Below are 24,437 nucleotides of genomic sequence, written 5' to 3'. Positions count from 1 at the left end.
AAAAAAAAAAAGAAGAAGGGAAACACAGGCTCTGATGAGATTTGAACTCATGACCCCTGGTTTACGAGACCAGTGCTCTAACCCCTAAGCTACAGAGCCATTCGGGCACGCCTTTTGATGCACTTTTTTTAAACATGTTTGTTCATTGGTGTTCTCTGCCTTTCAACAGGGTGATAGAATTTGCATCTTTGGATCTTTCATCACACCCAAGCCATTCCATAAGGGCATGGGCAGCTATGCCGAATTGTGCCATATTGCCCAGTATTTGGCCGGACAAACAGACAATCCAGTGACGTGCTAAGGGAACTGAAAACTGATTGCACGATAGCATCTGCAAAATTTGGCTGCCTCCATAAATTATCTTCATTTGGTTTATCTTTCGAATTCTAGTCACCCAAGTAACATCTATGTGAGCGGTGAAGTAAGGAAACTTTAAATAGGTCCACTCCTGGTTAAAAGGAGTATGTCATGTCATTTGCAAAACTGCATGCGTCTGCATAGTCCTTTGCATGCAGTATTGAAAATAGATTTGAAGAAGTCACTTTCTGATCACTAGAACCTGCTTGCAGCTATAATAGTAAGTCAGCATCCAGACTGGACCAAGTCTGGACAGGGATGCATCCAACAATGACCAAGTTGCTGCACTGTCCCTACACACTGATGACAAGTGACTGAAAGAGTCTAAGCAGGAAAACAAGCTGTATGTCTTTATACTAGAAAAAGGATTGAACATTTCGTTGAGAGTGCAGGACTAAAATCTAGTGCCTAAAACTCATCTGCCTGTGGGTGTTTATGACAGCTGAAGCACATTCTTCTCAAGCAAGAGCTCAGAGAATTCAAACTCATAACCTCTTGTTTACAAAACGAGCACTTTAACCACTGTACCAGCAATTCTCAACATAGCAGTATTCAGCACAACTTTCATCTAGAAAGAACTTCTTTTTCTAGCTTTCCTTTTTGCTTGCTAACTACACATCTTTCTTAGGCAAGAGCTCAAAACACTCAAACTCATGAACTCTCATTTATCAAACCAGCACCTTAACCACTGTGCTAGCAAGGCTGAATATGGAAATGCCAAGCAAAGCTTTCTTCAAGAAAGAATTTCTTTGTCTTTCCTTTTAGCCTGTTTACTGAGTGTGAGACACAGGAAGTAGCACTAATTACTTGAACATTACCCACAAACAAGGTAGCTGGCCCGTACAGGGATGAAACCCACAATCTTGTCATTATTAGCACCACTCTTTAGCCAACTTAGCTAACACGTGAGGTCTTTAATCTACCATCCAACCTCCTTCAGCATGCAAACTGATGTCAATGATGGTGTGAGCAATTATATGTAAAGGGTGCTATGCCTCAGCTAAAGAGGTGCTACTGTATCAATACTCCTCGACAGATGACGGATGCTGTCTGTCAAATGTTTGACTACTCACCTCTCCACTGAGAATGCTGATCCAAATTACTTTCAGTTCTATGAACCTGTGACTTAAATTCCTTCATGATGCTCTGTTTCTTTTGGCCAGGAAGGTGATGCTTTTGGATTTCCTAGAAAGTTTCTCCAAGCTATGGCAATGTGCAAGAATCTGGACTGTAATGTAGATAAGTGTCCAGTCTGAAACAGAGCTGGTGAGAAGTCCACCAAGATGCTAAAGTGTCTGTGGAGCTGATTGGCAAGCAACTACAAGAGCCTGAGCAGAAAAAATGCCGTAGTTCATTGGGAGGTAGAATTGAGCAGGCACAGACTACCTTATGAAAGCTTCATCCTGAAAAGAGTTTCTAAAAGTACCTGCCCTTCCACAAAAAAAAAAAAAAAAAGAAGGAAAATACAGGTTCTAATGAGATTTGAACTCATGACCCCTGGTTTACGAGACCAGTGCTTTTATCCCTGCGCTACAGAGCCGCTCATGCAAGAGTTTTGATGCACTTTTTTTAAACATGTTTGTTCATTGCTGTTCTCTGCCTTTCAACAGGGTGATAGAATTTGCATCTTTGGATCATTCATTACACCCAAGGCATTCCATAAGGACATGGGTAGCTATGCCAAATTGTGCCATATTGCCCAGTATTTGGCCGGACAAACAGACAATCCAGTGACGTGCTAAGGGAACTGAAATCTGATTGCACGGTAGCATCTGCAAAATTTGGCTGCCTCAATAAATTATCTTCATTTGGTTTATCTTTTGAATTCTATTCACCCAAGTAACATCTATGTGAGCGGTGAAGTAAGGAAACTTTAAATAGGCCATCTCTTGATTAAAAGGAGTATGTCATGTCATTTGCAAAACTGCATGTGTCTGCATAGTCCTTTGCATGCAGTATTGAAAATAGATTTGAAGAAGTCACTTTCTGATCACTAGAACCTGCTTGCAGCTATAATAGTAAGTCAGCATCCAGACTGGACCAAGTCTGGACAGGGATGCACCCAACAATGACCAAGTTGCTGCACTGTCCCTACACACTGATGACAAGTGACTGAAAGAGTCTAAGCAGGAAAACAAGCTGTATGTCTTTATACTAGAAAAAGGATTGAACATTTCATTGAGAGTGCAGGACTAAAATCTAGTGCCTAAAACTCATCTGCCTGTGGGTGTTTATAACAGCTGAAGCACATTCTTCTCAAGCAAGAGCTCAGAGAATTCAAACTCATAACCTCTTGTTTACAAAACGAGCACTTTAACCACTGTACCAGCAATTCTCAACATAGCAGCGTTCAGCACAACTTTCATCTAGAAAGAACTTCTTTTTCTAGCTTTCCTTTTTGCTTGCTAACTACACATCTTTCTTAGGCAAGAGCTCAAAACACTCAAACTCATGAACTCTCATTTATCAAACCAGCACCTTAACCACTGTGCTAGCAAGGCTGAAGATGGAAATGCCAAGCAAAGCTTTCTTCAAGAAAGAATTTCTTCGTTTGTCTTTCCTTTTAGCCTGTTTACTGAGTGTGAGACACAGGAAGTAGCACTAATTGCTTGAACATTACCCACAAACAAGGTAGCTGGCCCGTACAGGGATGAAACCCACAATCTTGTCATTATTAGCACCACTCTTTAGCCAACTTAGCTAACACGTGAGGTCTTTAATCTACCATCCAACCTCCATCAGCATGCGAACTGATGTCAATGATGGTGTGAGCAATTATATGTAAAGGGTGCTATGCCTCAGCTCAAGAGGTGCTACTGTATCAATACTCCTCGACAGATGACGGATGCTGTCTGTCAAATGTTTGACTACTCAACTCTCCACTGAGAATGCTGATCCAAATTACTTTCAGTTCTATGAACCTGTGACTTAAATTCCTTCATGATGCTCTGTTTCTTTTGGCCAGGAAGGTGATGCTTTTGGATTTCCTAGAAAGTTTCTCCAAGCTATGGCAATGTGCAAGAATCTGGACTGGAATGTAGATAAGTGTCCAGTCTGAAACAGAGCTGGTGAGAAGTCCACCAAGATGCTAAAGTGTCTGTGGAGCTGATGGCAAGCAACTACAAGAGCCTGAGCAGAAAAAATGCCTTAGTTCATTGGGAGGTAGAATTGAGCAGGCACAGACTACCTTCTGAAAGCTTCATCCTGAAAAGAGTTTCTAAAAGTACCTGCCCTTCCACAACAAAAAAAAAAAAGAAGGAAAATACAGGTTCTGATGAGATTTGAAATCATGACCCCTGGTTTACAAGACCAGTGCTCTTACCCCTGAGCTACAGAGCCACTCATGCAAGCATTTTGATGCACTTTTTTTTAACATGTTTGTTCATTGCTGTTCTCTGCCTTTCAACAGGGTGATAGAATTTGCATCTTTGGATCATTCATTACACCCAAGCCATTCCATAAGGACATGGGTAGCTATGCCAAATTGTGCCATATTGCCCAGTATTTGGCCGGACAAACAGACAATCCAGTGACGTGCTAAGGGAACTGAAATCTGATTGCACGGTAGCATCTGCAAAATTTGGCTGCCTCAATAAATTATCTTCATTTGGTTTATCTTTTGAATTCTAGTCACCCAAGTAACATCTATGTGAGCGGTGAAGTAAGGAAACTTTAAATAGGCCATCTCCTGGTTAAAAGGAGTATGTCATGTCATTTGCAAAACTGCATGCGTCTGCATAGTCCTTTGCATGCAGTATTGAAAATTGATTTGAAGAAGTCACTTTCTGATCACTAGAACCTGCTTGCAGCTATAATAGTAAGTCAGCATCCAGACTGGACCATGTCTGGCCAGGGATGCATCCAATACTGACCAAGTTGCTGCACTGTCCCTACACACTGATGACAACTGACTGCAAGACTCTAAGCAGGAAAACAAGATGTATGTCTTTATACTAGAAAAAGGATTGAACATTTCGTTGAGAGTGCAGGACTAAAATCTAGTGCCTAAAACTCATCTGACTGTGGGTGTTTATGACAGCTGAAGCACATGCTTTTCAAGTAAGAGCTTAGAGGAGTCAAACTCATAACCTCTTGTTTACAAGACGAGCGATTTAACCACTGTACCAGCAATCCTCAAGATGGTAGCATTCAGCACAACTTTCTTCTAGAAAGAACTTCTTTTTCTAGCTTTCCTTTTTGCTTGCTAACTACTCATCTTTCTTAGGCAAGAGCTCAAAAGACTCAAACTCATGATCTTTCATTTATCAAACCAGCACCTTAACCACTGTGCTAGCAAGGCTGAAGATGGCAACCCCAAGCAAAGCTTTATTCAAGAAAGAATTTCTTCATTTGTTTTTCCTTTTAGCCTGTTTACTGAGTGTGAGACACAGGAAGTAGCACTAATTGTTTGAACATTACCCACAAACAAGGTAGCTGGCCCATACAGGGATGAAACCCACAATCTTGTCATTATTAGCACCACTCTTTAACCAACTTAGCTAACATGTGAGGTCTTTAAGACTACCATCCAACCTCCATCAGCATGTGAACTGATGTCAATGATGGTGTGAGCAATTATATGTAAAGGGTGCTATGCCTCAGCTCAAGAGGTGCTACTGTATCAATACTCCTCGACAGATGACGGATGCTATCTGTCAAACGTTTGACTACTCAACTCTCCACTGAGAATGCTGATCTAAATTACTTTCAGTTCTATGAACCTGTGACTTAAATTCCTTCATGATGCTCTGTTTCCTTTGGCCAGCAAGGTGATGCTTTTGGATTTCCTAGAAAGTTTCTCCAAGCTATGGCAGTGTGCAAGAATCTGGACTGGAATGCAGATAAGTATCCAGTCTGAAACAGAGCTCGTGAGAAGTCTACCAAGATGCTAAAGTGTCTGTGGAGCTGATTGGCAAGCAACTACAAGAGCCTGAGCAGAAAAAATGCTGTAGTTCATTGGGAGGTAGAAATGAGCAGGCACACACTACCTTCTGAATGCAGCACCCTGAAAAGAGTTTCTAAAAGTACCTGCCCTTCCACAAAAAAAAAAAAAAAGAAGGAAAACACAGGTTCTGATGAGATTTGAACTCATGACCCCTGGTTTACGAGACCAGTGCTCTTACCTGTTAGAGTGTGCTCAACAATATACTAAGGTTGAAAGTAACTTTGCTGCAATTATGCAACATAAATAAGGTATAAGATAAAGCTTGCTTAAATGTAGAAATAGAGTTTAGTAATATGTAATCAGCATCCATACTAAATTACCATGGCTTGGAAAAGGAATCTGCTGAATGGACATTTTTCCCTTACAGACTTAAAAACAGGATGTATGGAAGAGCAAAAATGTAAAATCTGCTTTTAAAGAATGGACAATAACACTGTGACAATGTGTTTCCTCAAAAATATGTTTTTCTGCATGGAAAATAGGACATGGCACAAGAACAGATGTTTTTATACAAAGATCCAAATAAAATACAGGATGTTCACACTGTCAGAAAAGCTGATCTCTTACAATGTGTTTCCTCAAAAATATGTTTTTCTGCATGGAAAACAGGATATGCTTATCAGCACTGGCACAAGAACAGATGTTCTTATACAAAGATCCAAATAGAATACAGGACAATGTGTTTCCTCAAAAACATGTTTTTCTGCATGGACAACAGGACACTGTTACAGGATGTTCACACTGTCAGAAAAGATGGTCTCTTACAAGACATTGTTAACAAGAAAGCTTAGTATTGTTTCTACAGGATGAGCAATTCTCCAAAATAGAATATCAAGAGGAAATGTATATGTTTATGCATGACTAAAACTGTATATAAAGAGCTGTATAAATCCAGTTATGTTAGAGGTATGGTAGGGACTCATTTGTCCTAAGGTAAGTGTTATATCTCTCACATCATCTGTACTATATGAGAAGTAAAGTTGGAACAGTACTTTAAGCTGCAACGTTGTTCCATTTGGTTTATTATAAAAAGGTATTTGTTACTGCTCTCTAAAGTTGATGCTGCAAAGTATATTCTCTCATCAGTGTATATTCTGCAAGTTTCTGTATGCAACAGACTGTGAATGCAAATATAACCAGACTTTGAATTTTAGCAGAATCCAGCCAGCAAGACTGAGTGTCTTAAGAACACTTCAAATCCATCACACCAAGCAGTAAGCAGCTCCATGTAATTTTTTCAGTGGTGAGCTAGCCTGCATTTGAACCTACAATCTGCATTCAAACACAGGAGGAGTGATGGTAAGCCCTGCAGAGGGTCACTTCAGTTAAATTGCAGTAACTAACATTTGTACGTATGTGTAAATCCTAAACAGAAGTATTCCAGTTTATGCAGCTTGCAGTAGTACAGTTTTTTTAGACGTTTACATACGGAGTGAGACTGAAGTTCCAGTCGCAATGCCATAACTTCACTACGAAAAGGTGGATATCCACTAGCACAGCAGTCCGCTGCCTGTTGTGCTTTCCCAGCTTCTCGAGTGACTTTGAAAATTTTTCAGCCATCTGCAACAACAGCCTGATCACCTGTTTTCTTGCTCACTGGTAAGACTTTTTTTTTACGTCACATTTTTTTAGTATGGATGCTATCAGGCAGAATTCTAGCAAATGTAAGCCAAGTTTTACTCTTAATGTAGCAGAACAACCAGATAAAATATGGAGTAAATTGCAGTGTTGGTATACACAACACATTAGTAAGTGTAAAACCTTGTTAGGGCAAGTTGACATACCAGCATTATGTAAGTGGATTGTAACATTTGATTGGTATTTGCAACAAAAAAATGAAGTATATCATAGTAAATGTTTATTGTGTGATTCAAAGGAAACTGCATTTTGTGTAATATGCCATAAACAAGTATTGCATGATATTGCTAAAAAACTAGACTGTGCAGACAGATCTGTTCATGATAAAGAATTAATTAAGGATACACAGTTTTCATTATATCCAGATGTAAAGCAGTTATGTCCTGTCAGTACATTAATTTCTGAATTACAACAGCAATCAAATCTGTTATTGACAGAGTCCCCTGTAGATCTTGTAACTCCCTTTAAAAGTTATGTACAAGCATGGAATGATGCCACGGCTACACATACAGATGAGGACAGAAACAAAGCTTATGATACATTGACAGAAGACTTTAATAAGTTTTTAAAAGAAACAAAATGAATTTAAAATGTTCAAAACTGACATCCAAGATCTCTGTCAAAAGTGCATAGGAGCTCTGCAGTCAACAGAGGAATCCAATAACAGGTATCATATATCCCTTAAACACTTACAGGTAGAAATGACAGACCTTAAACAGTGTCTGATGGAAAAGGAAGAAGAATTAGATGAATTAACAGAGACTAAACTCCAAAATACTATTTTGATATCCCAGCTTAAGGAAGAGTTAAAAAACACAAAACCAGTCCAGATTATAGAACAGGGACAGGGAACTACTACAGATTTATATACACAGTCTAGATTATTACAGAGTTTACCACAGTGGAATGATAAAAAAGGCATATTTTATAACTTGCTTACATTTGAAGAATGGGTGGCATATACAGCAGGATCTGAAATATGGACAGATGCATTACTTAGATGTTTCTGGATTTTCATTCCCAAATGTTTTAAAACTTTCATACAATTAAAGCAAGATGATTATCAGTTGAACACTAAAGTAGGACGTATGACAGCCATTTTAATGGCATTTACACAAGGGCAGCCTCTCACAGCCAAATTATTAGATAATTTTAAAATTACTATCACAGATAAATTAATGGAACAAAGTGATCATTTTAGACTTGCATTTCAAATCATATATAAAAAAACAGACAGAGACATGGGAAAAAGAGACATACAAAAACAGTTAATACATTGCTTCTTAGAACAAGTCAAAGGGGTTCCAGGGGATATTAAATGTATCTATGAAGAAAATTCTGATACCCTCACTGATTTGGTACAAAAACTAATGAGGGGATGGACTATGGCCGATGATGGGACTTTATACTCACACCATATCTTTGTATGTGAAGATAATAGTGAGCCATTTGAAGTAATTGGTGAAGTCAAAAACAGGGGAAGGCAAAGATGGTGTGACCAACCACCAGCAGAAAGAGCTGTGTCAGCACCACCAGCTCCTGCCTCTATGCTTGTAGTACCAGGATCAAGCACAGGTAATGAGCAAAAGGCACCAACATGCTTCTTTTGTAAAAAAATAGGACACGTTAAGCAAAATTGTGATCATTACAAAGCCTGGCACAAAAAGAAGGAAGAACAGGGAGTGTTTCCAAAAAGAGAGCAAACAAATTTACAAGAAAAGTCAGAAAAGCAGGATTATGTACAAAAACCTTACAATATTAGTAAAAACAGTTATAAGAGCCATCAATATACAGGAAAAGGGAAAGTATGCCCAGTAGATTTTCAAACAGTTTCACCTGTAAATCCGAAACATTTGATAGAACAGGCAGAAGGAATAGCTAGGCAACAGTTAAAAAAAGAGATTGAAAAACCTAAATATGTAGATCATTCAGACACAGAAGAAGATGACAAACAAAAACATGAGGTGTGTCATATTGCATTTGATAATAAAGGAGAGGATGAGTGGATTTCCTTACAATAGGGATGTGCCCCCCCCTACTCTGGTATCTTTCCTGACTACCTTTAAAAAGGGTTGAGATGGACGACCACTGATTGATATTTGGGTAGAGGGGTCACTGTGGAAAAATGTCTTAATAGACACAGGAGCAGCAGTATCTGTCACAAACAGACAGTTACCAGTAAATCCTATAAAAAAGGTTTGCATTTCAGCATTTAATGGCACAGGATGCTATGCAGTGAGGAGCCAAAATGTGGACATAAAGTTTAGTCAAGAGGGACAAATATGGAAGGGTGCATTTTTAATGCATCCATCTTGCACAAATACCATTATTGGTATGGACATTCTAGGACCTTTAGGCATAGTAATTGATTTACCTAATGAAATTCTGTGGATGGGAGACAAACAACAAAGAGAGGAAGAGCAAAATACAGGTTGCTATGCAATCTCTACCTGACAAACCTGAAAACCTACAGGCTATATAAATACAGACAGTGAAGATGTATGGAAGCATTTACAACAGCAATTCCCAAATCTATGGTCCAAGGGTCCCAGTGATTGCGGGAAACTAGAAAGCCCAGTAGGAATAGGAAGTGATCAGGACTATATACCACCTTTTCAAAAACAATATCCTATTCCTAGGGAAGCAGAAGAACATATGGAAAATGTATTGCAGAATGGGAAAGAGAAGGATTATACAAAAGGCAACAGTCCTCCAAATACACCAATCTGGCCAGTTAAGAAAAAAGATGGTAGTTATCGTCTTGTTATTGATTTACGAAAAGTTAATCAATATACCACTCCTAGAGCACACTTGATTCCAGGAGTCCCAGAGTTGGCTGCACATATTAAGCCATAAAGTAAGTGGTTTACAGTAATAGATTTAGCAAATGGCTTTTTTGCATTGCCACTCAGGAAAAAAGATTGGCCAAGATTTGCCTTTACATTTAAAAACCAGCAACATGTTATGACAAGGTTACCACAAGGGTTTCAAAACAGTCCAGTTATTTTTCATCAGACAGTAGGATCCATTCTACAACATTTGGAAAAGGATGATTCAGTAATACATTACATTGATGATATTTTAATTCAGTCAGAAACAGTAGAGGAGCATGTACGGCTTCTTAAGAGAGTTTTTCATACTCTACAGCAAGCAGGGTTTAAGGTTAAAAGTGAAAAATTTCAGTTTATGACACAAAAAGTTAAGTTTCTAGGTATTATTATAAAACCAACAGGAAGATCTCCTTGCCCTGTACGTGTACAAGGCATTTTACAAATGGAAAGCCACTGACTATAGCAGACTTACATAAATTCATGGGAATCATGAATTACAATAGGGAATTTATAGAGGATTATGCAGCCGTGGCTGCTCCCCTATACAAAATGTTACATGAACAAAAGAACTCCACCTTTTTAGAGTGGGGATCTCATGAAGAGGAGGCATTTTCACAGATAAAAATAAAACTAGCACAAGCTACAGAACTAATAGCGCCCACTCCAAGGTTACCATTTGTGTTACAAGCAGCAGCAGGAAAAAAAACACTGTCTGTGGTACTACTACAGGAATGGCCACATGGTAGTGACAACAGAATGGAAAAACATTACGCCCAGTCACTTTCTTTAGCAGAAAGATGACTCCAGTGGAATTGGGCTACCATCCATGTATACAGCAGTTATTAGCCATTTACTGGGGTATTAAACAAACTGAATATTTGACCGTATTTTCCAGCATTATAGTACAAACACCACATCAAGCTGTAAAAGCTTTGATAGACAGTTTTGAAATTAATAAAATTACAGATGGTATTAGTCAGGCAGTCTTTGCAAAATGGATGGCACTTTTTGGAATGAAAACTGTTACTATACAGACAGGGGATAAATACCATTTGTCAAACCATATGGGATATGAAGGAAAACAGCATAACTGTTTAGAAAAGATAATGTCACCTGAGGTGCAATTTTTAGCATCTAATTTTGATCACTTTAAGCCATCCATCTTTGTGGATGGAGCACAATATTGGGACCAAGGCAGATACTGGACAGGATTTGCCATAGTTCCAGAGAATCCACAACTGGGTTCTCCTGAACTAATCAAGTTACCAGGGCATATGTCAGCTCAAAGAGCTGAACTGGAGGCAGTATTGTATGTGCTAAAGTATTACAATCCTATTAACATTTTTTCAGATAGTGCTTATGTAGTAAATTCTTTAAGACTACATATGGAAACCTGGGTAAGACGAGGATTTGTGGATAGTGTAGGTAAACCATTATGGCATGCTGAAGTATTAAAAGACATATATAAAGTTATAACAATGTCCAAACAACAAGGACAGTATAGCATCTTAAAAGTAAAAGCACATCAAAAGCCAACCAGTGAAACTTACAGATTAAATGTGTTAGCTGATACCTTGGCCAAACAAGCAGCACAAAATGGAAAAGAACTTCCAGAATATGAGTATGCCAATGTAGAAGTTAGTGTCTTAAAAGAGCTAGATAAAGAGTCAATAGAGAAAGACCTTGTAAATATACAAAAACAACAGGGCTTAAAAGAAGAAACCGATCAGTGCAGATTGGCAGGTATACCACCAAAGGAGTACTATGCATACACAACCTCCAAAGGGTTACAGTTGCCATATGTACCATTTCAGTTGGCACGCCAGTTGGTCAAGTTAAATCACCAAATACTGGGCCATATAGGAACTGACAAGTTATGGGCAGTTGTAAAAGAAAAGTATTGGAACCCAAATTTAAAAAAGGTCTGCAAACTGATTATAGAAGAATGTTTAATCTGTCTGCAGGTAAATGCTAAAAGCAAAAGGCCTCAGTTACATCGAGTACAGCCAGCGGATGGGCCATGGTATGCAGTTCAAATAGATTATGCAGGTCCATTACCAACAACAAAGGGAGGTTACAGATATCTACTAGTAGTAGTGGACGTCTTTTCAAAATGGGTAGAAGCAATTCCTACCAAAACCATGACAGCAAAGGCAACAGCAGAAGCCTTATGGAAAAATATTTTCTGTCATTGGGGATGGCCACGGTCATAGAGTCAGACTATGGCCCACAGTTTGTTAGTGATCTCATTAAACAAATGTGTAATTTGTTAGGCATACAGCAAAGGTTTCATGTACCATACCATCCACAATCTAATGGCATTGTAGAACGTATGAATCGGACGTTAAAAGAACGTCTAAAAAGGCATGCTTGGAAAAGGGCAATACATGGGTACATCATCTGCCTGGTATTTTAATGGGTATTCGAGCAACACCAAACAGCAAAACAGGTATTTCCCCATATGAAATAATGACAGGCCGCAAAATGCCCATACAATTACCATTTGATCCAGATTTACCTAATGGTAGGCCCATGCTAGAAATTAGAAAACATCAGGAATGGCTAAAACAACTTACTAGTATATGTGACTATAATGCAAGGGAGCAAGCGTTCCATCTATGGAAAAAGGTGCCAATAATACCAGCTGAAGAAAACCTTCCCTGTGGAACCAAAGTATTGGTAAAAACATTCTAAATGTAAGGACCATGGGCTAGCAATTGGCAAGGCCCTTTTGAAGTAGTGGAACAAATTGGACCATTAGTGTACAAAATCAAAGGAAAAAAGAAAAATAGAACAATGTTGGTACATAAAGATCAACTAAGAATGATAAAAAATAGTGAACAATGTAAATCTGATTAAATGTATTCTTTTGTAGGTTTCCAACAGAGAAAACCCTAATGAAATTGACATGGTTTAAAGTGCATCCTTTTGGAAATCCAGTTTCGGATGACCAAAGGCAAAATGATTCAACAATGGAATTTCTATTTAAAGGATGTTTTTTTAAATTGATAATAGCTATCATACTAACTATTATTGTATTGCTTAGTATTAAATTATACTTACAACCTGTTAATCAAACTGTAACATTACATAAGAGAGAGAGTAAAGAAATGTGGAAAAATGAACAAGACTGGTCACCATCTTTTAACACTTTTTTAGCAAAACAATGTTGGTATGCAAAAAGCATGAATGTTTCTAATTGTTGGGTATGTAGTTTAATACCAAAAATAACAGGGGTAATGCCTCTAATACCTATTCCACTAAATTCTCTTAGTAGTTAGAGAGTATTAATAAATGAAACAGGAGATCAAGTTATAAATGTACAATTACGTAAAGCAAGAGTACAGTTATCTGCTATAGTGCAGGGGATCACATGTTTTCAACAAAATGGAACTGTTCCAGTGGGTAATAGCAATTGTATTCAAACAATTGAAATGATACATTTTCACAACCACATACCAGTACGTGGAGTATTTTATCATGGTTTTCCTATTTTAATACCAATTAAGGGTCCGTTAATATTAAGTGACAGCAGTATTTCATTTTTCACAAAATGACAAAAATGACTGTAAAACTAATATTACATGTTGGAGAAGTAAAACAGATAAAAACTTTACAGTTGTACATGATAAAACTCCTACTATGGGGCAAGTAAATGGCAGTCTGGTAAATAGCAGTGTTGCTCTATCAGATGGGTTATATTACATCTGTGGTAAATATGCTTATAAATGGTTACCAAAGGGATGGAATGGCACCTGTTATATAGGATTAGTGGTACCAGCAATGCATCATGTAAAAGAGTTACCAAAAGGAAACATTACAAATACAAAAAAGAAAAGGGATATATTACCTGTAATTGAAAGTCCAGAAAATCCAGTAGACACCTTAGATACATCACGTATATATCATCAAAATCTTGATTATATTAAATTAAAAGATATGGATTTAGGAGATGATGTAATCTCTGGAACAGGTATTTTCCCTTGGTACAGGGCTGCAAAAGCCATCTGGGAACTGAGAAAACTATCTAAACTAGTTGAGGTATTGGCAAATGCCACTTTCTATGCAGTCCTTGACATTACTGTCGAAATGACAGCAATATGAACTATGGTTTTGCAAAATCGAATGGCATTAGATTACATATTAGTATCACAAGGGGGTACATGTGCTTCAATAGGAGAACAATGTTGTACATTTATTCCAGACAAAACAGAATCTGTAAAAGCACATTTAGAAGTGATTGCACAAGTGTCTCAACATACTAGGAAAAACTGGAATGATGACTGGAGTGAATGGTTTAGTAATCTATTTACAGGATGGACAGGAAAAATAACTGTATTTTTAATTTCTTTTATTGTTATTGTAATGCTTGGTTGCATATTATTTACACGTATTAAAGTCTGCTTAGCAAAAGCTAGTCAAGTTACTGTTGTTAATTGTCATAATGAAAAACTATTACCAAATAATGCTGAATTTATTTCTCTAGTTTAAAATAAAAAAGACGGAATTGTTAGAGTGTGCTCAACAATATACTAAGGTTGAAAGTAACTTTGCTGCAATTATGCAACATAAATAAGGTATAAGATAAAGCTTGCTTATATGTAGAAATAGAGTTTAGTAATATGTAATCAGCATCCATACTAAATTACCATGGCTTGGAAAAGGAATCTGCTGAATGGACATTTTTCCCTTACAGACTTAAAAACAGGATGTATGAAAGAGCAAAAATGTAAAATCTGCTTTTAAAGAATGGACAATAACACTGTGACAATGTGTTTCCTCAAAAATATGTTTTTCTGCATGGGAAACAGGACATGGCACAAGGACAGATGTTTTTATACAAAGATCCAAATAAAATACAGGATGTTCACACTGTCAGAAAAGCTGATCTCTTACAATGTGTTCCTCAAACATATGTTTTTCTGCATGGAAAACAGGATATGCTTATCAGCATTGGCACAAGAACAGATGTTCTTATACAAAGATCCAAATAGAATACAGGACAATGTGTTTCCTCAAAAACATGTTTTTCTGCATGGACAACAGGACACTGTTACAGGATGTCAGAAAAGATGGTCTCTTACAACACATTGTTAAACAAGGAAGCTTAATATTGTTTCTACAGGATGAGCAATTCTCCAAAATAGAATATCAAGAGGAAATGTATATGTTTATGCATGACTAAAACTGTATATAAAGAGCTGTATAAATCCAGTTATGTAAGATGTATGGTAGGGACTCATTTGTCCTAAGGTAAGTGTTATATCTTTCACATCATCTGTACTATATGAGAAGTAAAGTTGGAACGGTACTTTAAGCTGCAATGTTGTTCCGTTTGATTTATTATAAAAAGTTATTTGTTACTGCTCTCTAAAGTTGATGCTGCAAAGTATATTCTCTCATCAGTGTATATTCTGCAAGTTTCTGTATGGAACAGACTTTGAATGCAAATATAACAAGACTTTGAATTTTAGCAGAATCCAGCCAGCAAGACTGAGTGTCTTAAGAACACTTCAAATCCATCACACCAAGCAGTAAGCAGCTCCATGTAATTTTTTCATTACCCCTGAGCCACAGAGCCACTCATGCAAGCCTTTTGATGCACTTTTTTTAAACATGTTTGTTCATTGCTGTTCTCTGCCTTTCAACAGGGTGATAGAATTTGCATCTTTGGATCTTTCATCACACCCAAGCCATTCCATAAGGGAATGGGTAGCTATGCCAAATTGTGCGATATTGCCCAGTATTTGGCCGGACAAACAGACAATTCAGTGATGTGCTAAGGGAACTGAAAACTGATTGCATGGTAGCATCTGCAAAATTTGGCTGCCTCAATAAATTATCTTCATTTGGTTTATCTTCCGAATTCTAGTCACCCAAGTAACATCTATGTGAGCGGTGAAGTAAGGAAACTTTAAATAGGCCATCTCCTGGTTAAAAGGAGTATGTCATGTCATTTGCAAAACTGCATGCGTCTGCATAGTCCTTTGCATGCAGTATTGAAAATAGATTTGAAAAAGTCACTTTCTGATCACTAGAACCTGCTTGCAGCTATAATAGTAAGTCAGTATCCAGACTGGACCAAGTCTGGCCAGGGATGCATCCAATACTGACCAAGTTGCTGCACTGTCCCTACACATGGATGACAAGTGACTGCAAGAGTCTAAGCAGGAAAACAAGCTGTATGTCTTTATACTAGAAAAAGGATTGAACATTTCGTTGAGAGTGCAGGACTAAAATCTAGTGCCTAAAACTCATCTGACTGTGGGTGTTTATGACAGCTGAAGCACATTCTTCTCAAGCAAGAGCTCAGAGGATTCAAACTCATAACCTCTTGTGTACAAGACGAGCACTTTAACCACTGTACCAGCAATCCTCAAGAGGGCAGCATTCAGCACAACTTTCTTCTAGAAAGAACTTCTTTTTCTAGCTTTCCTTTTTGCTTGCTAACTACACATCTTTCTTAGGAAAGAGCTCAAAAGACTCAAACTCATGACCTCGCGTTTATCAAACCAGCACCTTAACCACAGTGCTAGCAAGGCTGAAGATGGAAATGCCAAGCAAAGCTTTCTTCAAGAAAGAATTTCTTCATTTGTCTTTCCTTTTAGCCTGTTTACTGAGTGGGAGACACAGGAAGTAGCACTAATTGCTTGAACATTACCCACAAACAAGGTAGCTGGCCCGTACAGGGATGAAACCCACAATCTTGTCATTATTAGCACCACTCTTTAGCCAACTTAGCTAACATGTGAGGTATTAAGGACTACCATCCAACCTCCATCAGCATGCAAACTGATGTCAATGATGGTGTGAGCAATTATATGTAAAGGGTGCTATGCCTCAGCTCAAGAGGTGCTACTGTATCAATACTCCTCGACAGATGACGGATGCTATCTGTCAAACGTTTGACTACTCAGCTCTCCACTGAGAATGCTGATCCAGATTACTTTCAGTTCTATCAACCTGTGACTTAAATTCCTTCATGATGCTCTGTTTCTTTTGGCCAGGAAGGTGATGCTTTTGGATTTCCTAGAAAGTTTCTCCAAGCTTTGGCAGTGTTCAACAATCTGGACTGGAGTGCAGATAAGTGTCCAGTCTGAAATAGAGTTGGTGAGAAGTCTACCAAGATGCTAAAGTGTCTGTGGAGCTGATTGGCAAGCAACTACAAGAGCCTGAGCAGGAAAAATGCCGTAGTTCATTGGGAGGTAGAAATGAGCAGGCACACACTACCTTCTGAATGCTGCATCCTGAAAAGAGTTTCTAAAAATACCTGCCCTTCCAAAAAAAAAAAAAAAAGAAGAAGAAGGGAAACACAGGCTTTCATGAGATTTGAACTCATGACCCGTGGTTTACGAGACCAGTGCTCTAGCCCCTGGCTACAGAGCCACTCTTGTTAGCCTTTTGATGCACTTTTTTTAAACATGTTTGTTCATTGGCGTTCTCTGCCTTTCAACAGGGTGATAGAATTTGCATCTTTGGATCTTTCATCACACCCAAGCCATTCCATAAGGGCATGGGTAGCTATGCAGAATTGGGCCATATTGCCCAGTATTTGGCCGGACAAACAGACAATCCAGTGACGTGCTAAGGGAACTGAAAACTGATTGCACGGTAGCATCTGCAAAATTTGGCTGCCTCAATAAATTATCTTCATTTGGTTTATCTTTCGAATTCTAGTCACCCAAGTAACAACTATGTGAGCAGTGAAGTGAGGAAACTTTAAATAGGCCCTCTCCTGGTTAAAAGGAGTATGTCATGTCATTTGCAAAACTGCATGCGTCTGCATAGTCCTTTGCATGCAGTATTGAAAATAGATTTGAAGAAGTCACTTTCTGATCACTAGAACCAGTTTGCAGCTATAACAGTAAGTCAGCATCCAGACTGGACCAAGTCTGGCCAGGGATGCATCCAATACTGACGAAGTTGCTGCACTGTCCCTACACACTGATGACAAGTGACTGCAAGAGTCTAAGCAGGAAAACAAGCTGTATGTCTTTATACTAGAAAAAGTGATTGAACATTTCGTTGAGAGTGCAGGACTAAAATCTAGTGCCTAAAACTCATCTGAATGTGGGTGTTTATGACAGCTGAAGCACATTTTTCTCAAGCAAGAGCTCAGCGGATTCAAACTCATAGCCTCTTGTGTACAAGACAAGCACTTTGACCACTGTCCCAGCAATCCTCAAGATGGCAGCATTCAGCACAACTTTCTTCTAGAATGAACTTCTTTTTCTAGCTTTCCTTTTTGCTTGCTAACTACACATCTTTCTTAGGCAAGAGCTCAAAAGACTCAAACTCATGATCTGTCATTTATCAAACCAGCACCTTAACCACTGTGCTAGCAAGGCTGAAAATGGAAATGTCAAGCAAAGCTTTCTTCAAGAAAGAATTTCTTCATTTGTCTTTCCTTTTAGCCTGTTTACTGAGTGTGAGACACAGGAAGTAGCACTAATTGCTCGAACATTACCCACAAACAATGTAGCTGGCCCGTACAGGGATGAAACCCACAATCATGTCATTATTAGCACCACTCTTTAGCCAACTTAGCTAACATGTGAGGTCTTTAAGACTACCATCCAACCTCCATCAGCATGCGAACTGATGTCAATGATGGTGTGAGCAATTATATGTAAAGGGTGCTATGCCTCAGCTTAAGAAGTGCTACTGTATCAATACTCCTCGACAGATGACGGATGCTATCTGTCAAATGTTTGACTACTCAACTCTCCACTGAGAATGCTTATCCAAATTACTTTCAGTTCTATGAACCTGTGACTTAAATTCCTTCATGATGCTCTGTTTCTTTTGGCCAGGAAGGTGATGCTTTTGGATTTCCTAGAAACTTTCTCCAAGCTTTGGCAGTGTTCAAGAATCTGGACTGGAATGCAGATAAGTGTCCAGTCTGAAACAGAGTTGGTGAGAAGTCTACGAAGATGCTAAAGTGTCTGTGGAGCTGATTGGCAAGCAACTACAAGAGCCTGAGCAGAAAAAATGCCGTAGTTCATTGGTAGGTAGAAATGAGCAGGCACACACTACCTTCTGAATGCTGCATCCTGAAAAGAGTTTCTAAAAATACCTGCCCTTCCTCAAAAAAAAAAAAAGAAGACGGGAAACACAGGATCTGATGAGATTTGAACTCATGACCACTGGTGTACGAGATTGGTGCTCAAACCCCTGAGCTACAGAGCCACTCATTCAAGCCTTTTGATGCACTTTTTTTAAACATGTTTGTTCATTGGTGTTCTCTGCCTTTCAACAGGGTGATAGAATTTACATCTTTGGATCTTTCATCACACCCAAGCCATTCCATAAGGGCATGGGTAGCTATGCTCAATTGTGCCATATTGCCCAGTATTTGGCCGGACAAACAGACAATCCGGTGACGTGCTAAGGGAACTGAAAACTGATTGCACGGTAGCATCTGCAAAATTTGGCTGCCTCAATAAATTATCTTCATTTGGTTTATCTTTCGAATTCTAGTCACCCAAGTAACATCTATGGGAGCGGTGAAGTAAGGAAACTTTAAATAGGCCCTCTCCTGGTTAAAAGGAGTATGTCATGTCATTTGCAAAACTGCATGCGTCTACATAGTCCTTTGCATGCAGTATTGAAAATAGATTTGAAGAAGTCACTTTCTGATCACTAGAACCTGCTTGCAGCTATAATAGTAAGTCAGCATCCAGACTGGACCAAGTCTGACCAGGGATGCATCCAATACTGCCAAGTTGCTGCACTGTCCCTACACACTGATGACAAGTGACTGCAAGAGTCTAAGCAGGAAAACAAGCTGTATGTCATTATACTAGAAAAAGGATTGAACATTTCGTTGAGAGTGCAGGACTAAAATCTAGTGCTAAAACTCATCTGATTGTGGGTGTTTATGACAGCTGAAGCACATTCTTCTCAAGCAAGAGCTCAGATGATTCAAACTCATAACCTCTTGTGTACAAGACGAGCACTGTAACCACTGTACCAGCAATCCTCAAGATAGCAGCGTTCAGCACAACTTTCTCCTAGAATGAACTTCTTTTTCTAGCTTTCCTTCCTTGCTAACTACACATCTTTCTTAGGCAAGAGCTCAAAAGACTCAAACTCCTGATCTGTTGTTTATCAAACCAGCACATTGACCACTGCGCTAGCAAGGCTGAAGATGGAAATATCAAGCAAAGCTTTGTTCAAGAAAGAATTTCTTCATTTGTCTTTCCTTTTAGCCTGTTTACTGAGTGTGAGACACAGGAAGTAGCAGTAATTGCTTGAACATTACCCACAAACAAGGTAGCTGGCCCGTACAGGGATGAAACCCACAATCTTGTCATTATTAGCACCACTCTTTAGCCAACTTAGCTAACATGTGAGGTCTTTAAGACTACCATCCAACCTCCATCAGCATGCGAACTGATGTCAATGATGGTGTGAGCAATTATATGTAAAGGGTGCTATGCCTCAGCTCAAGAGGTGCTACTGTATCAATACTCCTCGACAGATGACGGATGCTATCTGTCAAACGTTTGACTACTCAACTCTCCACTGAGAATGCTGACCCAAATTACTTTCAGTTCTATGAAACTGTGACTTAAATTCCTTCATGATGCTCTGTTTCTTTTGGCCAGGAAGGGGATGCTTTTGGATTTCCTAGAATGTTTCTCCAAGCTTTGGCAGTGTTCAAGAATCTGGACTGGAATGCAGATAAGTGTCCAGTCTGAAACAGAGTTGGTGAGAAGTCTACCAAGATGCTAAAGTGTCTGCGGAGCTGATTGGCAAGCAACTACAAGAGCCTGAGCAGAAAAAATGTCGTAGTTCATTGGGAGGTAGAAATGAGGAGGCACACACTACCTTCTGAATGCTGCATCCTGAAAAGAGTTTCTAAAAATTCCTGCCCTTCCACAAAAAAAAAAAAAAAGAAGGGAAACACAGGTTCTGATGAGATTTGAACTTATGACCGCTGGTTTACAAGACCAGGGCTCTAACCGCTGAGCTAGAGAGCCACTCAGTCAATCTTTTTGATGAACTTTTTTTAAACATATTTGTTCATTGGTGTTCTCTGCCTTTCAACAGGGTGATAGAATTTGCATCTTTGGATCTTTCATCACACCCAAGCCATTCCATAAGGGCATGGGTAGCTATGCCGAATTGTGCCATATTGCCCAGTATTTGGCCGGACAAACAGACAATCCAGTGACGTGCTAAGGGAACTGAAAACTGATTGCATGGTAGCATCTGCAAAATTTGGCTGCCTCAATAAATTATCTTCATTTGGTTTATCTTTCGAATTCTAGTCACCCAAGTAACATCTATGGGAGCGGTGAAGTAAGGAAACTTTAAATAGGCCCTCTCCTGGTTAAAAGGAGTATGTCATGTCATTTGCAAAACTTCATGCATCTGCATAGTCCTTTGCATGCAGTATTGAAAATAGATTTGAAGAAGTCACTGTCTGATCACTAGAACCTGCTTGCAGCTATAATAGTAAGTCAGCATCCAGAATGGACCAAGTCTGGCCAGGGATGCATCCAATACTGACCAAGTTGCTGCACTGTCCTTACACACTGATGACAAGTGACTGCAAGAGTCTAAGCAGGAAAACAAGCTGTATGTCTTTATACTAGAAAAAGGATTGAACATTTCGTTGAGAGTGCAGGACTAAAATCTAGTGCCTAAAACTCATCTGACTGTGGGTGTTTATGACAGCTGAAGTACATTCTTCTCAAACAAGAGCTCAGAAGATTCAAACTCATAACCTCTTGTGTACAACACGAACACTTTAACCACTGTACCAGCAATCCTCAAGAGAGGAGCATTCAGCACAACTTTCTTCTAGAAAGAACTTCTTTTTCTAGCTTTCCTTTTTGCTTGCTAACTACACATCTTTCTTAGGCAAGAGCTCAAAAGACTCAAACTCATGATCTTTCATTTATCAAATCAGGACCTTAACCACTGTGCTAGGAAGGCTGACGATGAAAATGTCAAGCAAAGCTTTCTTCAAGAAAGAATTTCTTCATTTGTCTTTCCTTTTAGCCTGTTTACTGAATGCGAGACACAGGAAGTAGCACTAATTGCTTGAACATTACCCACAAACAAGGTAGCTGGCCCGTACAGGGATGAAACCCACAATCTTGTCATTATTAGCACCACTCTTTAGCCAACTTAGCTAACATGTGAGGTCTGTAAGACTACCATCCAACCTCCATCACCATGCGAACTGATGTCAATGATGGTGTGAGCAATTATATGTAAAGGGTGCTATGCCTCAGCTCAAGAAGTGCTACTGTATCAATACTCCTCGACAGATGACGGATGCTATCTGTCAAACGTTTGACTACTCAACTCTCCACTGAGAATGCAGATCCAAATTACTTTCAGTTCTATGAACCTGTGACTTAAATTCCTTCATGATGCTCTGTTTCTTTTGGCCAGGAAGGTGATGCTTTTGGATTTCCTAGAAAGTTTCTCCAAGCTTTGGCAGTGTTCAAGAATCTGGACTGGAATGCAGATAAGTGTCCAGTCTGAAACAGAGTTGTTGAGAAGTCTACCAAGATGCTAAAGCGTCTGTGGAGCTGATTGCAAGCAACTACAAGAGCCTGAGCAGAAAAAATACTGTAGTTCATTGGTAGGTAGAAATGAGCAGGCACACACTACCTTCTGAATGCTGCATCCTGAAAAGAGTTTCTACAAATATCTGCCCTTCCACAAAAAAAAAAAAAAGAAGAAGGGAAACACAGGCTCTGATGAGATTTGAACTCATGACCCCTGGTTTATAAGACCAGTGCTCTAACTCCTGAGCTCCAGAGCCACTCAGGTAAATCTTTTGATGCACTTTTTTTAAACAATTTTGTTCATTGGTGTTCTCTGCCTTTCAACAGGGTGATGGAATTTGCATCTTTGGATCATACATCACACCCAAGCCATTCCATAAGGGCAGGGGTAGCTATGCCGAATTGTGCCATATTGCCCAGTATTCGGCCGGACAAACAGACAATCCAGTGACGTGCTAAGGGAACTGAAAACTGATTGCACGGTAGCATCTGCAAAATTTGGCTGCCTCAATAAATTATCTTCATTTGGTTTATCTTTCGAATTCTAGTCACCCAAGTAACATCTATGGGAGTGGTGAAGTAAGGAAACTTTAAATAGGCCCTCTCCTGGTTAAAAGGAGTATGTCATGTCATTTGCCAAACTGCATGCGTGTGCATAGTCCTTTGCATGCAGTATTGAAAATAGATTTGAAGAAGTAGCTTTCTGATCACTATAACCTGCTTGCAGCTATAATAGTAAGTCAGCATCCAGACTGGACCAAGTCTGGCCAGGGATGCATCCAATACTGACCAAGTTGCTGCACTGTCCCTACACACTGATGACAAGTGACTGCAAGAGTCTAAGCAGGAAAACAAGCTGTATGTCTTTATACTAGAAAAAGGATTGAACATTTCCTTGAGAGTGCAGGTGTTAGAGTGTGCTCAACAATACACTAAGGTTGAAAGTAATTTTGCTGCAATTATGCAACATAAATAAGGTATAAGATAAAGCTTGCTTAAATGTAGAAATAGAGTTTAGTAATATGTAATCAGCATCCATACTAAATTACCATGGCTTGGAAAAGGAATCTGCTGAATGGACATTTTTCCCTTACAGACTTAAAAACAGGATGTATGCAAGAGCAAAAATACAAAATCTGCTTTTAAAGAATGGACATTTTTCCCTTACAGACTTAAAAACAGGATGTATGCAAGAGCAGAAAATGCAACATCTGTTTTTAAAGACTGGACAATGACACTGTGGCAATGTGTTTCCTCAAAAATATGTTTTTCTGCATGGAAAACAGGATATGCTTATCAGTATTGGCACAAGAACAGATGTTCTTATACACATATCCAAACAGAATACAGAACAATGTGTTTCCTCAAAAATATGTTTTTTTGCATGAACAACAGGACACTGTTACAGGATATTCACACTGTCAGAAAAGCTGGTCTCTTACAAGACATTGTTAAACAAGGAAGCTTAGTATTGTTTCTACAGGATAAGCAATTCTCCAAAATAGAATACCAAGAGGACTAAAACTGTATATAAAGAGCTGTATAAATCCAGTTATGTTAGAGGTATGGTAGGGACTCATTTGTCCTAAGGTAAATGTTATATCTCTCACATCATCTGCACTATATGAGAAGTAAAGTTGGAACAGTACTTTTAAGCTGCAACGTGGTTCCGTTTGGTTTATTATAAAAAGTTATTTGTTACTGCTCTCTAAAGTTGATGCTGCAAAGTATATTCTCTCATCAGTGTATATTCTGCAAGTTTCTGTATGCAACAGAATGTGAATGCAAATATAACCAGACTTTGAATTTTAGCAGAATCCAGCCAGCAAGACTGAGTGTCTTAAGAACACTTCAAATCCATCACACCAAGCAGTAAGCAGCTCCATGTAATTTTTTCAATGGCAAGCCAGCCAGGAGTCGAACCTAGAATCTTCTGATCCGCAGTCATACACGACCTCCAAAGGGTTACAGTTTTCATATGTACCGTTTCAGTTGGCACGCCAGTTGGTCAAGTTTAATCACCAAATACTGGGCCATATAGGAACTGATAAGTTATGGGCAGTTGTAAAAGAAAAGTATTGGAACCCAAATTTAAAAAAGGTCTGCAAACTGATTATAGAAGAATGTTTAATCTGT

General features: G+C 38.9%; 3 non-coding genes across 3 annotated transcripts; all 3 read right to left on the bottom strand.

The window, feature by feature from the left end:
• Window positions 1-26: 26 nt before the first annotated feature.
• On the bottom strand, window positions 27-99 carry TRNAT-CGU. The gene has a single exon. It is a non-coding gene; the product is annotated as a tRNA-Thr (tRNA).
• Window positions 100-3,623: 3,524 nt separating this feature from the next.
• Window positions 3,624-3,696, bottom strand: TRNAT-UGU. Its single transcript has one exon. It is a non-coding gene; the product is annotated as a tRNA-Thr (tRNA).
• An 18,789-nt stretch (window positions 3,697-22,485) lies between these two features.
• TRNAI-UAU lies at window positions 22,486-22,558 on the bottom strand. Its single transcript has one exon. It is a non-coding gene; the product is annotated as a tRNA-Ile (tRNA).
• Window positions 22,559-24,437: the final 1,879 nt, after the last annotated feature.

The sequence above is a fragment of the Protopterus annectens genome, chromosome 1.part0, assembly GCF_019279795.1.
Source record: "Protopterus annectens isolate FY-2018-M chromosome 1.part0, PAN1.0, whole genome shotgun sequence".
Taxonomy (NCBI): Eukaryota; Metazoa; Chordata; order Ceratodontiformes; family Protopteridae; genus Protopterus; species Protopterus annectens.
Note: the sequence above shows the minus strand (reverse complement) of the source record. Positions and strands in the feature narration are given on the sequence as shown.